This window comes from Aegilops tauschii, chromosome 6 (genome assembly GCF_002575655.3).
Source record: "Aegilops tauschii subsp. strangulata cultivar AL8/78 chromosome 6, Aet v6.0, whole genome shotgun sequence".
Lineage (NCBI taxonomy): Eukaryota > Viridiplantae > Streptophyta > Magnoliopsida > Poales > Poaceae > Aegilops > Aegilops tauschii.
This window is the reverse complement of record NC_053040.3, coordinates 8,473,184-8,487,122: the sequence shown is the minus strand read 5'-3', so window position 1 is coordinate 8,487,122 and position 13,939 is coordinate 8,473,184. Positions and strand designations below refer to the sequence as shown.

At 46.1% G+C, this 13,939-nt stretch overlaps 1 pseudogene; it reads right to left on the bottom strand.

The window, feature by feature from the left end:
- Positions 1–1,253: 1,253 nt before the first annotated feature.
- Positions 1,254–3,678, bottom strand: LOC123494408 (uncharacterized; annotated as a pseudogene).
- Positions 3,679–13,939: the final 10,261 nt, after the last annotated feature.

The window sequence follows — 13,939 nt, the reverse complement described above, 5'->3', positions numbered from 1 at the left end:
CTAGTTGGATTATTTCTTGGCTACGCACGATGACGATAAGAACCAATGTCGAATAAGTTTAACACTTGAACCATGCAATTCAAACAATATGCTTTATTTACTATTTTTATTTTCTCATCGATGAACACAAACAATATAATTCGTTGTGCATCTGTGCCAACATAATAACCAATAAATTCTAGGGGAATTTATGGAAATGTTTCTTAAGAAGCTTAAGACAATCTTGGCCCTTCACGTGACCAAATGATGCCCATCACATTTAAATTATTCTTGTGTGCTACTTCTATGTGTATCATTGCTTGTTATCCTCCCATGTATATATGGTTTGCATGTGTCTTTTTTGTTCTGGGTTCGCCCCCGGGTGCTAGAACTGAATAAGTCAGGCGAATCCCTAGCTTTGTATTGCTAATAATTTGGAACAAACTTACTTGTATGTAAATACAAACACTGGTTTGATCTGAACGCATCTCATCCCGCTGGCAACATGCATCTGGAGATCACCATGGTTTCACAATTCGTGTGAGGCAACAAAGAGTTCTTTCGTACCATTATCACCTCATGTGCTTACCAAGGTCTTTTTCCTTGTGCTACCAGATGGAAGTTATGAAGAGCAGCTAGCTCATGCCGCCTCTAATTATCTACAAAACCATAACATGGGTTTGTGTGCAAACAGGAATGACACAAATCAAAGAAACAAGGGAAATCCAGGACTGACAAAAGTAAACTACAAAATTACAGCTTAGCTGAGGCCAAATGTGCAACTTCCTTCAAGTTGTAGTCATCCATATGTGAAAATATCTGGTTCCATGCCAGTTGAGACCATATTGTCAAGTAACTTCCTCACTTCATCCATCTTGCCAACGAACATGTATCCACCCATCAGTGTGTTATAAGTATGCATGTCCGGCTTTACACCCATGTGTATCATCAGGTCAGAGAGATCTTGGGCTTCCATTTTTGCAAAGGGGGCTCATAATTCTGTTGAAGAACACAGTATTGGGATAGATGCCACGATTCAACGTTTCAGAAAATAGTTCATGAACCTTCTCCCATTTGCCACAAGAACAAAAACCACTCAAAAGGGTGGTGAAAACTATGATATCATGAGCTAATCCATCCTTCCGTCATCATTTGATTGAATTGCAGCACAGCATCATCCATTCGGCCAATGCTGCAAAGTAAGTTTATTCCCGTCCCATAGCTCGCTGCATCAGGGTTGAATCCTTGCTGCCGCATTTTTGTAAATATATGCATTACCTTACCAACCATTTTTTTTCTTTAGCATATGCAAATATCAGTATGTTGTAGACATAATGATCCGGTGAAATGCCATTTTCTGCCATCAAATCCATGAGACAATGCATATCATGAAAAGAACTTTGCATAGCATACCCATGGAGCAGAATGTTGTATGTAGTAACCGTCGGTTTTTGGCCCAAACTGATCATAGAATCAAAAAGCTTCCTAGCTTATGCGCATCTTCCGCTCTTGCAAAGATAATCCATCTGTATGTTTGTAAGCTACAATATTTGGTTGAACACCATTTCTAGACATTTTCTTGAAAATCCAATCCACCTCTTCGCAGTGTCCTAATGAATAGTATCCTTGTATCAGACTAGTATATGTAGCAACATTTGGCAGAATTCTTGTATCAAACATCTGTTGAAGAACCTGCTCAGCCTTGTCCATCGCATGAACCTTGCACATGACAGAGATGATTGAACTACAGGTCACAACATTCGGCGAAATTCGCCTCTTTAGCATTTGACAAAATAGGCTGTAAGCTTTGTCCACCTCACCCTCTTTCAACAAGCCATCAACTACGGTGCTATAGGACACCACATTAGGTTGGCAGCTACCTCCATCCTCAGCCATGACGTGAATCAGCTCTAGAGCCTCTTGGCTTCTTTTCTCGGTGCATAGACCCTTGAAAAGAATGTTGTAGGAGAAAACATCCGGTATGCAGTTAAACTTGGGCATTATCCGAAGTGCCATGTCCATTGCATAGCTGGTCTTGTTCTCCGCACAGATGGCCTTGAGTAGGTGGCTGAAAGTGATGATAGCACCTGCAGTGAAAAATAATATTGAGTTCACTCTCACTACTCTTCTCCCTCTGCTTTTGATGTCTATAAAGCAAAAAATACTTATATGGCATGCAGGATTTAACGTCAAGAATTAAAAAAAAACATAGATGAAAAGAAAGGACGATGGCCTTGAGTAGGTGGCTGAAAGTGATGATAGCACCTGCAGTGAAAAATAATATTGAGTTCACTCTCACTACTCTTCTCCCTCTGCTTTTGATGTCTATAAAGCAAAAAATACTTATATGGCATGCAGGATTTAACGTCAAGAATTAAAAAAAAACATAGATGAAAAGAAAGGACAAAAAAATGAAGCATATGCACCAGCCGGGAATCGAACCTGGGTCTGTACCGTGGCAGGGTACTATTCTACCACTAGACCACTGGTGCCTGGATGCCCATTTTATTTGCAGAAGCTTTAACAACCACTTCACTAGCTTAGCAAACGGGATGCCATGTATTATGCATCCTATAATCGAACTCAAAGGATTTCAGTACAAATGTGAACACTGAATGTTTTTTACAAGTACACATTTGCGTTTCAGTTAAAAGCATTCTTCACATGAAGAAAATAAAAAGAGGCTCCCTTGCAACCTATCTAATCTACACACTGGGAACAATTTCAGGTAAGATATGCCCATTTTGCACGGCCAATGCCCTACCAAATTCACTCACCCAAAAAAGATCCAGGCAAATTATATCCATTTTCCACAACCAGTCTGTGAAACGACCGTCGTTTGCCGTACCAAATGTTGAACATTGGTACTATCATCATCTTGGTCCTCTGCCAAATGGAAGCCAGGAACCATTTGCTCCCTGTTCAGAGGATATCACAATTTGCTCCCTGTTAGCACTCGACAGGACGAAAAAAGTGAACACATTTATAAAACTTGAGAAAGTGACGGATCTCAAATACGGCGACTGCAAAATTTAAAAGCAATAAGATGCTTCGCTTGCACAAACAAGGATCATGCGCTCAAGAAAAAAAAATCAGCTTTATCGACAAAATCTGATCTACACAGGAGGAAAGCGCAAGCTATCGAAGCAGCGCACATCATACGCACCATGGGAATGTTGTATAATAACTCACAGTTGAAGCCCTGACCTTCACTGGATTGTTTCTTAATAAGCGCCAAGGCGACTTCCAAGTAGATACTTGGTCACAGGTAAAACAGAATCAAGTTCTGCTGAGTTTTTTATTTCAGTTAAAAACCCTACTCGACCAAGGCATTAGCTAGCACATGTACAAAAAGCAGAGAGATATCACTAGCCCTGAACAAAAAAATAATACTTACGTAGTACTCAAGAAAATAATACACAACGGATACCAGAAGGAAATAAATGCTACTCCTATTTATGTAGTGCAGATGGCACCTAAGATAGTTGACGCAATATAGTGGTAACAGAAACTAGTAGATGCCGCACCACAAATCAAAGCACAAAATGGAAGTATAAATGATGACAAAGCTACGGAAGTAATATCCAAGATATCAGCATCCCTTACTTTCTATATAAATATGAATAACCAGCTTCAGACAAATGTTCCAACAGTATGCCACCATGTTAAGAAATCAAACTTTTAGTCGGGAGAAAAAGAACTAACTGATTACTTTCGAAATTTGACACACTGTTCCTTTTATCAGGCAAATCTGAATCTAGTGCACAATTGCCTTCTGCAAGCGGCAGCGGAGCATTCAGCAGGGTGAGGCAGCTTCCTTGTAAGGTTATCAACAAATACCTTCTCCCTCACCATTATTCAGCAATATTAGCTCAGCTGTGATCTAGCGATCGATTTGCAACACTGAGTCAGCATCTTAGCAGGCGCTACAGGCTGTAATGGTGCATTACCCGCCGATGAGCTCTGTATGCCGGTTCCACCCCGGCGATGGTGGCATAAAATAAACATACATCCAATAGAAATATATTTGCTAAGCATAATCAAAATACGAAACGATGAACTTCAATTTCAGTACTAACTGGCATATGATGGAACAAAAAAGATAATGAAATGAAAACTGAACATGCTAGATAAAACCTGACATGAGAACAGATCATACATATCAAGCTTTCTTCTCTACCAAGTGACAAATTCAACATGTCGGGGTTCAGAAATCAAGTTATCAGTTACATCGAGCATTAGGTGCGACAAAAACACCTTTCGGTCATGAAAAGAACCAGCTTAATACGACGAGTGGCAATTCTGTTGTTCCACACACGGTTACCAATATTCACAGCCTGTTCTTGTTCATGTAGATCTGAATCTAGCAGACACCTCCCCTATGCAAGCGGCTGCATAGTCTTTAGCAAGGTGTGGTGCAGCTTGCTTGTGAGGGCATATGAACTTCTCCACAAATACCTTCTCGCTGACCATCACCATACTATAGTAGTCTCTGTCATGATTTAGCAATCCATTTTCCTTAAGAAATTTCACAATAAGGTAGCGGGGCCTGAGCCGGCCCTCCAAGCTATAACTGAGCATAGCGGGGCGATGAGCAATGTAGGCCGGCTCCAACCCCACCTCAGAGATTAGGAAGGCTGACATACGCTGCAGCACGTCATTTGATCTTGCCAGCAAAATCGGAGCCTTGGACACAGCAACGCCAACCTCGGCATCTGACCACCTAAGTGTCTTCTTCAAGTAGTCCACTTTGGCAGCGATCTTGTCCTCGCTGAAGCATGAGACGGTGTGCAGCGCTTGCCTGAACATTCCAGAGCCACGGGGCACACCTATACGTTCGGCGCACGCGACCATGGCCAGGACACGCCCTGGTTTGGCGCTAATCATCCTTGGCGCACGGATGAAGAGCTTGGCAATATCACAAGCACCTAGCCCGCACTCTGCTAGGAGATTGACATTGGGCTTGACCACCCTCTCGAGGTGGGAGCCGAGGAAGCCGGAGCCGTGTTTGAGGGGCCGGAGCAAGTTGTCGATGGAGCCGAAGAGCGGCAGGTAATACTCTACCTTGGAGACGACGGATCTATGGCTGAATTTGCCCGGGGCGAGCGAGACGAGTCGCGCGATTTCAGAACGCGACAGTCCGAGGCCGGTGAGCCCGTCGACGATGGGGGACAGGGTTCTCTCCACGCCGGCGCAGAGGAATTTATTGTTATATGGATAATTATTTTGCTTCAAATTTTGTATAATGGTCACATAGATGTGGAAAAGGGGAACAGGTATAGTGGTACAATACAAAAAGGAACATTATATAAGATTGCACATTAAATCTTTTCAGCCAAAAAGGTTTCCTCCTACAAAGCCCAATATGTGTTGTCCATCATCGAATTAAAATACAAAGACACTATACACTGTACCGATATAGTGGTACAATACAAAAAGGAGCATTATATAAGTTTGCACATTAAATCTTTTCAGTCGGAAGGTTTCCTCCTACAAAGATGTGCCCCATATGTGTTGTCCATCACCGAATTAAATTGAAGTAAAAACACGCTATACACTCAAAAACTTCAAAATTCAAACTTTTCAGTTTCAAAAAATTCTGAAAATAAACACATATACCTTGATACGTAATGTACATGTGTGCAAATTTTCATGTCGACGTACATTAAAATGTGAGCTACACAAAATGGATAAAGCTGAGGCTTTTAGCATATGTAATGTTCATCTTCAAAGTCCATGATTTTGTTTTTATTATGCAGCTCGCAATTCAAGGTATTTCATCCTGAAATTTTTCACACATACACTTTACATCCTTGCATACATGTGTATTTTCTTCAGGATTTTTCAAAACTGAAATTTATGAATTTTGAATTTTTCTAAATAAAGGACTTCATGGAGCTCGGTCTCCAAAATGCCCTACTCCTATACACTGAACTTCAAAAATCAAGCAAACTAGGTGTAACTCAAATGGTTAGGTTCCGTGTGGCTGTGGAACTAGCCCGTCAGGGTTGAAGTCTTAGACCATCTCTAGCAGACCCCTTATAACGCTGACCTGCAAAATGCATTTACAGTTCACGGAAAAACGACTTTGCGGGCCGGCGCAGGCGAGGGCAGACGCAAACCCCGCAAACGGACCCATAAAAAGGATATTCGCAGAAGATGCTCTTTTACAAGTCGGCTATACGGGGTCTGCTCGGGCGCCGCCGCTTCGACCCGCAAACCGAAAACCCCCAATAAACGAAGTCGACAGCGATTTCGGCAAATGAGTTCAAATTCAAACAATAAAACATAGTTCGCACGTAAATAAAAGCATAGTTTTGTAGGACAAACGCAAAAGGACTTGCAAAACGACCACGTCCGTCATCATCTTGGTCGCTCTTCACTCTGCACCACCTCCATCGAGGTCATCGCCGCCCCTGAATCCATCGCCGACACTTGTTCCAACTCCGGCATCGAAATCACCGGCGGGCGCACTGAATGCATCGGCGATATTGGTTCCAGAACCCGTTGAGAAAACATCGCCGGCACTGTAACACGCACCGGCCAAAGCAAGCATCCTCCTCTTCAAGATGTCTCTCCTTGCCATATCATGCCATTCTTTGGTGATGCCGTTCATGTCACTGTGGTTCATCGTCAGGATCCTATTCTCTTCGGCAAGAAACTTGGACATGGCTTTGTTCTCAGCAGCGCGTGCTCTTCTCTCCTCAATGGTCCCCTTGCGCAACCCCTCGTCCTTGAGCAATTGCCACTTCTCTTGCTTCTCTCGTGCCTTCTTCTCGGGCAACTCTTTTTTTGTCTCCAAGGTCTTTGCTAACATCAACTCATTTGATTGCACCATGGCATCTATCTTGTCCCGCAAGCTCGATTCTTCGTGTTCCCTCTTGATCTTCTCCTTTGTCTTCTTGTCACCATCGGGTTTGTTCAAGTTTCTTGGGCTATCATCATCTTCATCTTTCATCCATGTTCGTAAGTGAAGCACTCTTTGGTGGGGATTCTTTGTCAATCAACTTCTACTTCTCACTCTTTGAGCATATCCCAACAATGCTCAAGTTTAAATTTTTTGCCTTCGGAAGCTTCCATGTCTTTGTATCTTTGTTGGGCAATTTTGTCCTACACATTTAAAACAAAGTCAAATGATGCAATCACTTCATATGATGCAAATGATGTGCACAACTTGGGATGTGAAAACGAACTCACATAGTCGAATTTCACGATTCCACTTGGAGGTGCATTGCGACCTTGTTCCAAGTAAGTTGCCCAACGGCTACAAAACGGCTTGATCACGTTCCAATGACCCTGGAGTGACCGAAAGGTCCGTGGTGTCTTATTGGGATACTTGGCCATCATGCGGAAGTATTGATCTTTGATTATTTGCCAATATCTCTTGGAGGTTTGAGACGTACCCGTGCAAGCATCAAGAGACACCGTAGGCCAAGCCTTGATCATGATTTGATCTTCCAAGATCGTATAGTTCTTTGATCTCACGTTTTTTTTGCTTGCGCTTGCTCATACGCCCCCTCATCTATCTCCTCCACTTCATCTTAACCACCGTGATCATCCATACCGCCCTCCATTTCATTGTAATTGAAATCAGCGGACGGGCTTGATCGATGTCGACGGCGTTGGTGTCCAACAAGTTCAAGAAACCGGGAGTGGCATTGTTCGAACCACCGCTACATTGAGTAACATCAAGTCACGAACAACCACAATGGCGAAAAGCGAAGCAAGAACAAGAGATCGAAGATGCATACCTTCCGGCCATTTCATCGAACACCTCGCCTGCGGTGGAAGCAACGTCGTTGAACGACATCGTCGGGGAACATCTCGCCGGGGCGGAGGGAGTGGACGAAGCCGCCGGCCTTTTCGTAGGAACCTTCTTCCGCTTCACGCCCGAAACCTTGCTCACTTTCTCCGCCGGCGGCGGCGGCGCCCGGTGCGCGTGCCTTTCCGGCGGGGCCAGCCGGATTGCCGCCCTACATGACAACATTGCCCTGCCGCTTGTGGGCAAGTGCGTTGGGGCCTTGGGCGACGACGGGGGCGACATGGCCGGCGACGAGATCCCCGGAGGGGATTGCGTGTGCGCGACCTCCACGGTGAAGGGGGGCGGTTGGGAGGCTTCCATGGCGGCGAAGAATGGCGGGGAAAATGGACCGGAGCACGCAGTGGCGGCCAAGGAGGGGGGCAGCGGGAACGGCCGTGCGGAAATTTCCCTCGCGGCAAATCTCGCTCCGGATAGGGGGCGAGCTCGGGTCGGCCTCCCAAAGCACTGCCAACTGCCCCAGATAGCTAGCGATGCCCGATTGCACGACACTGATCTTCTCCCGCCGACTTGAGAGTGCGTTGACTGAGCTCGCACCGCCATGGTTGAAACTGAAACCATGTAACCTTGCGTATGCGGCGGTGTAATCCAGCCCAACTGCAGTGATGCCTTGAGTCTTTTTGCTTTCATATTGCCAGATCTCAGACCATCCTCAGAATCAATACCGTTGTGCCCATACTAGCGTCGAAAAGGCAGGCCTTGTTTTGTATTCCCACTAAGTAGTTGGTCATTGACATTTCTTACCAGTTTACCACCAGTTTACCACCGGCCGCGGAGGCGAGGCGGTGGAGAGAGAGGAGTGGGGAGGTGGAAGGAGATGGCGCGGCGGAGATGAGATGAGAGAGGACGCGCTTCCGGAGGTGGAGCATGGCGCCGCGACGGCGGAGCAGCGGCGGCGGCGGCGGGCGGGCGGTGGGTGGTGTGGTGGACGGACAGGGATTGTCAAATGGACTCGGGCGACGAAAGGTGTGCTGGTCTTAGTTACCATCCAATCCCTGCCATCCAAATAACATTCAACGGCTCATTTCCATCCACTCGTTGCCCATGGCAAAGCAGCGTCAATCAGGACCCAAATATTAACTTAAAAAAAGAAACCCAAATAACTTCGAATATTATTTTGACAATATATTGATACATGATGCATATACCAAACTAGAAAAATCCAGTTCATAATTTGTTCAACATTTGTTCTTCATAACAAAAAATAAATAAAAATAAAACCGAGGCAAAAGTTTTGCCTCATCAATTAATTAAGAAGGAGAGAATTGCCCTGTTAATTATGAAAAATGCGAGCGAAAGACATTACAAATAGATCACAAACGAACTACTCACATGGCATGAAACCCCATAACCGCACAGGCGGCTTGCCAAACTCTTCAAGTGCACAACAACGACCAACCCCGACACTGCTACCACGCCAAGTGACCCCCGACAAGAACACCTCAATACAAGACATCGGGCTCCTCCCAAACCACAACTACAACCCAGTCCAAGAGGATGAGTCGAGAGACATGATATCATCCATCAAGCAGCCACATACGCCTTGTATATGGCGCCACTCTTGCCTTTGCCGACCTTCTTTTGGTTTGCCCCTTATTTGGCGTCCCCGTCTGGAGGCAAACAACCGACACGCCCAAACCAGGTCTAGCAACGTCCACGCTGGCAAGCAAGCCACAAAGCTCCTTTGCGAAGAGAACATCGGGATTTGGAGCAGGTGCCAACACACCTGGCTTGATGGCCATGCAACTCACAGACACCACATGCCCGACAGTCACAGGTGAGGGAAGGGCAGTAATATCTAAAACTCCACACTCCACGACGCCGAGAGATAGGTTGTCTGATGCCTGACAAGGCTCCTGATGTGGAGTGGAACTTCGTACGGCCGATCTTTCACAAAAGGAGCGGATCCCGTCCAAGAACACGAAGAACACGAGGGGGAAACGAGGGAAAACACGAGAGGAAATCACTAAACCAACAAGATATAGTCACACATATGCTAGATCCTCGGAACACAAGTGCAGATACACGATCCAAAGTCAACAACGGACGATACAAACGTAACCAGTTCTTCTCCGTGAGGAGGTCTTGATGGGGGCCACCCAAGAGGGGGTCTTGAATCCACGTGGATCTTCTCCGAAGAGGGGCCGCGGTCACTCTCGAGGAGATGATCCGTATGGATGAGCAAAAGCTATCCTCACATATGAGCTACTACTTTGCTAACCCTAAAAATGGGGAGGAGGAGGTCTATTTATAGCCCAAGGGGCGAAGGGGTAAGTGAGGGGATGAAACGGGTACACGGGCCTCGGCCCAAGTCACGCACGCAGGCGGTGGCCGGATGATCCGGGAGTTGGTCCGGATGATCCGGGCTTCTGTGGTCCGGATGATCCGGGTCGGCGTCCGGATGATCCGGCTATGTCGGAGCAGTTGCGGGGGGTCCGGATGTCCGGGTCCTGGTCCGGACGTCCGGGTGTGGCCGGATGATCCGGGCCTGGGTCCGGATGATCCGGCTTCGTGGTGAAGCTTCGGGTGTCCTTGGGCGCTGTAGCCGGATCGTCCGGGCCGGATCGTCCGGACGGCGGTCCGGATCGTCCGGGCTTCTGCTGACTTAGCCCTTTTTCTTCTCCGTCTTCACGTCCATCTTCCTCTTCGGATTCTCCTTGCTCCTGGGCGTCTCCAAGGCTAACTCCTTGATACCTGAGTATGCACAATGCCTCCGTTTGAGGTAGTAGCCATGTCTCATGTTCATCGAAGTGGAATTGTGAGAGGAGAGATGTCACCTCGGTTTCGAGAGCTCTTGCACGTGATCGAGTCATGGGTCCACTAGGCACTTGGTGAGACGAAGGTAGGTCCATGGGGATGACCTTAGGATGCTTCGCATCATCTCCCCTCCCTTGGGAAAGATCCGACCTCGGATCGAAATCCTCATCACCATGGTCCGGGGATAGATCTTTGACGTTGAAGATGTCGCTCACGGAGTACTTGTCACGTGGAATGTCGATCTTGTATGCGTTGTTGTTGTAGCGTGCCAGCACCTTGAATGGTCCATCGGCTCGTGGTAGAAGTTTGGACTTGCGCTCGTTGGGGAAACGTTCCTTGCGAAGGTGTAGCCACACAAGATCTCCAATGTTGAATATCATGGGTTGCTTGTTGACGTTGAGCTTGGTTGCTAGTCGTTGTACTTGGCGCTCGATGGTGTGCCTTGTATATTCATGCATCTTCTTGAGGTGGTTGGCTCGGGCACTCGCATCCATGTTGATGCGCTCTTGGAGTGGTAGAGGTAGAATGTCCAATGGGGACAACGGGTTGAAGCCGTAGACGACCTCGAAAGGGGACTTGCCGGTAGTTGAATGTCTTGCGCGATTGTAGGCGTACTCGGCGATAGGTAGGCACTCCTCCCACTCCTTGATGTTCCTCTTGATCAAGACACATAGTAGAGTGGAGAGTGTTCGGTTCGTCACCTCCGTTTGGCCGTCGGTTTGCGGATGGTATGCCGTGGAGAATAGTAGCTTGATTTCGAGCTTGGCGCATAAGGTCTTCCATAAGTAACTCAAGAACTTGACGTCGCGGTCCGAGACAATCGTCTTGGGCACTCCATGAAGTCGCAAGATTTCCCTACAAAAGAGATTGGCAACATGTGAAGCATCGTCTATCTTGTTGCAAGGAATGAAATGAGCCATTTTGAAGAATCTCTCCACAACAACAAAAATGGAATCCTTGCCATTCCGAGTTCTAGGCAAACCAAGCACAAAATCCATGCTAATATCTTCCCATGGTTGGTACGGAATTGGAAGAGGCGTATAGAGATTGAGCTTTAGACTTAGCTTTGCGACATGTAGAGCATCGGTTGGTGAGACGGTTGACGTTGCGAAACATCTTGGGCCAAAAGTAGTTCTTGGAGAGTGTAGCAAATGTCTTGTTGCGTCCAAAATGTCCCATGAGTCCTCCTCCATGATATTCTTGCAAAAGCAACAAACGAAGAGAAGACTCGGGGATGCAAAGTTTGTTAGCTCTCGTAAGGTAACCATATTTAGCGTTCCCAAGATGTATGCGTCAAACATTTGGCATAAGGAATGGCAAAAGTGGGATCATGCTCATACAAGTCTTTTATGTGCTCAAAGCCAATGGCATTCAATTCAAGTTGAGTAACAAGCATGCATATACGGGAAAGCGCATCCGCCACAACATTTTCCTTGCCTTTAATATACTTGATGACGTAGGGAAAAGACTCAATGAATTCACTCCACTTAGCATGACGCTTTTTCAACTTAGTTTGACCCTTAAGATATTTAAGTGTTTCATGATCGGTATGGATGATGAATTCATGAGGGCGGAGGTAATGTTCTCATTCACGCAAAACTCGCACTAAAGCATATAGCTCTTTGTCATAGATGGGGTAATTGAGTTGCGCTCCAGAAAGTTTCTCACTAAAGTATGCTATGGGGCGCTTCTCTTGCATTAACACACCTCCTATGCCATTACCACTAGCATCACAATGAATTTCAAAAGGTTTGTCAAAGTTGGGTAATGCAAGCACGGGAGCATGAGTAAGCAAATTCTTAAGCTCATTGAATGCGCTATCTTGAGATGGTCCCCAAACAAAGGGTGCATTCTTCTTGCTCAAAGCATGTAAAGGTGAAGCAATGGTGCTAAAATCCTTCACAAATCTACGGTAGAAACCGGCTAAACCAAGAAAACTACGCACTTGTTGCAAATTGGTTGGTTGGGGCCAAGTTTTAATAGCATTAATCTTAGATTCATCAACATGAACGCCCTTAGAAGATACTACGAAACCCAAGAAAACAAGCTTATCAACACCAAAGAGGCATTTTTCCATGTTAGCATAAAGTTGCTCTTTTCGAAGAGTTTGTAGCACGGTGCGAAGGTGGGTGACATGCTCTTTGAGAGATTTGCTAAACACAAGGATATCATCAAAGTAGACAACAACAAATTCACCAATATAAGGGCGAAACACATAATGCATGAGACGCATGAAAGTACCGGGTGCTTCCGATAAACCCATAGGCATGACTAACCACTCATACAAACCAAACTTTGTTTTGAAAGCGGTTTTCCATTCATCACCCTCTTGTATGCGTATTTGATAGTAACCACTTTTAAGATCAATTTTGGAAAAGATAGTGGCACCGCTAAGTTCATCAAGCATATCATCCAAGGCGTGGAATGGGGTACCTATAGCGAACGGTGATAGCATAGATGGGTCTACAATCGGAACACATGTGAAAGCTACCGTCTCTTTTGGGCACAAGAATGACCGGTACGGCACAAGGACTCAAACTTTCGCGCACATGTCCATGGTCTATGAGATGCTTTACTTGCCTTTGTATTTCTTTGGTTTCTTCGGGGTTGACGCGGTAGGGAGCCTTGTTTGGAAGTGGCGCTTCGGGGATGAGGTCGATGCGGTGCTCGATGCCTCGTAGTGGAGGTAGACCCGGAGGTAGCTCGGCGGGGAAAACATCTTGGAATTCCTGCAATAGAGAAGATGACACTGAAGGTAGATTGTGAGAGGTGTTAGTTTTAGGTGCCTCGTCCTTGCACAATAGAATGTAGTGTAGGACACTTGATGGGTTCTAACACACTTCTCTCATCTCACGTTTGGTGGCAAATAGAACTAAGTTTTTCTTGTCGCTCATCGTGGAGGCACTCAATTTGGCTTGTGGCGCTCACTCTCATTTTGGTGGTTCGCTCTCTCACTATTCTCTCCATGATGGGTTGCTTGCTTGTCGGCGATCACTTGGCTTGGAGACATAGGACGTAGCACATACTCCTTTCCTTTCATCCTGAAACTATAGTGGTTTGTGCGCCCATTGTGGATGACACCTCGATCAAATTGCCATGGTCGTCCAAGAAGGAGGTGGCACACGGTCATCGGAAGGACATCACATTCCAAAGTGTCTTCGTAAGCTCCGATTTTGAAGGAGACTTGTAGCCTATGCTCGACTTGGATGGTGCCGGTGTCGCTTAGCCATTGAACCTTGTAGGGTTGCAGGTGCTTCATCTTGACCAATTGGAGTTTGGAGCATAGTTCTTCACTTGCGAGGTTATGGCAACTCCCTCCATCGATGATGACCTTGACGGACCTTCCATTGATTCCGGCCTTGGTGTGGAAGATATGGCATCGTT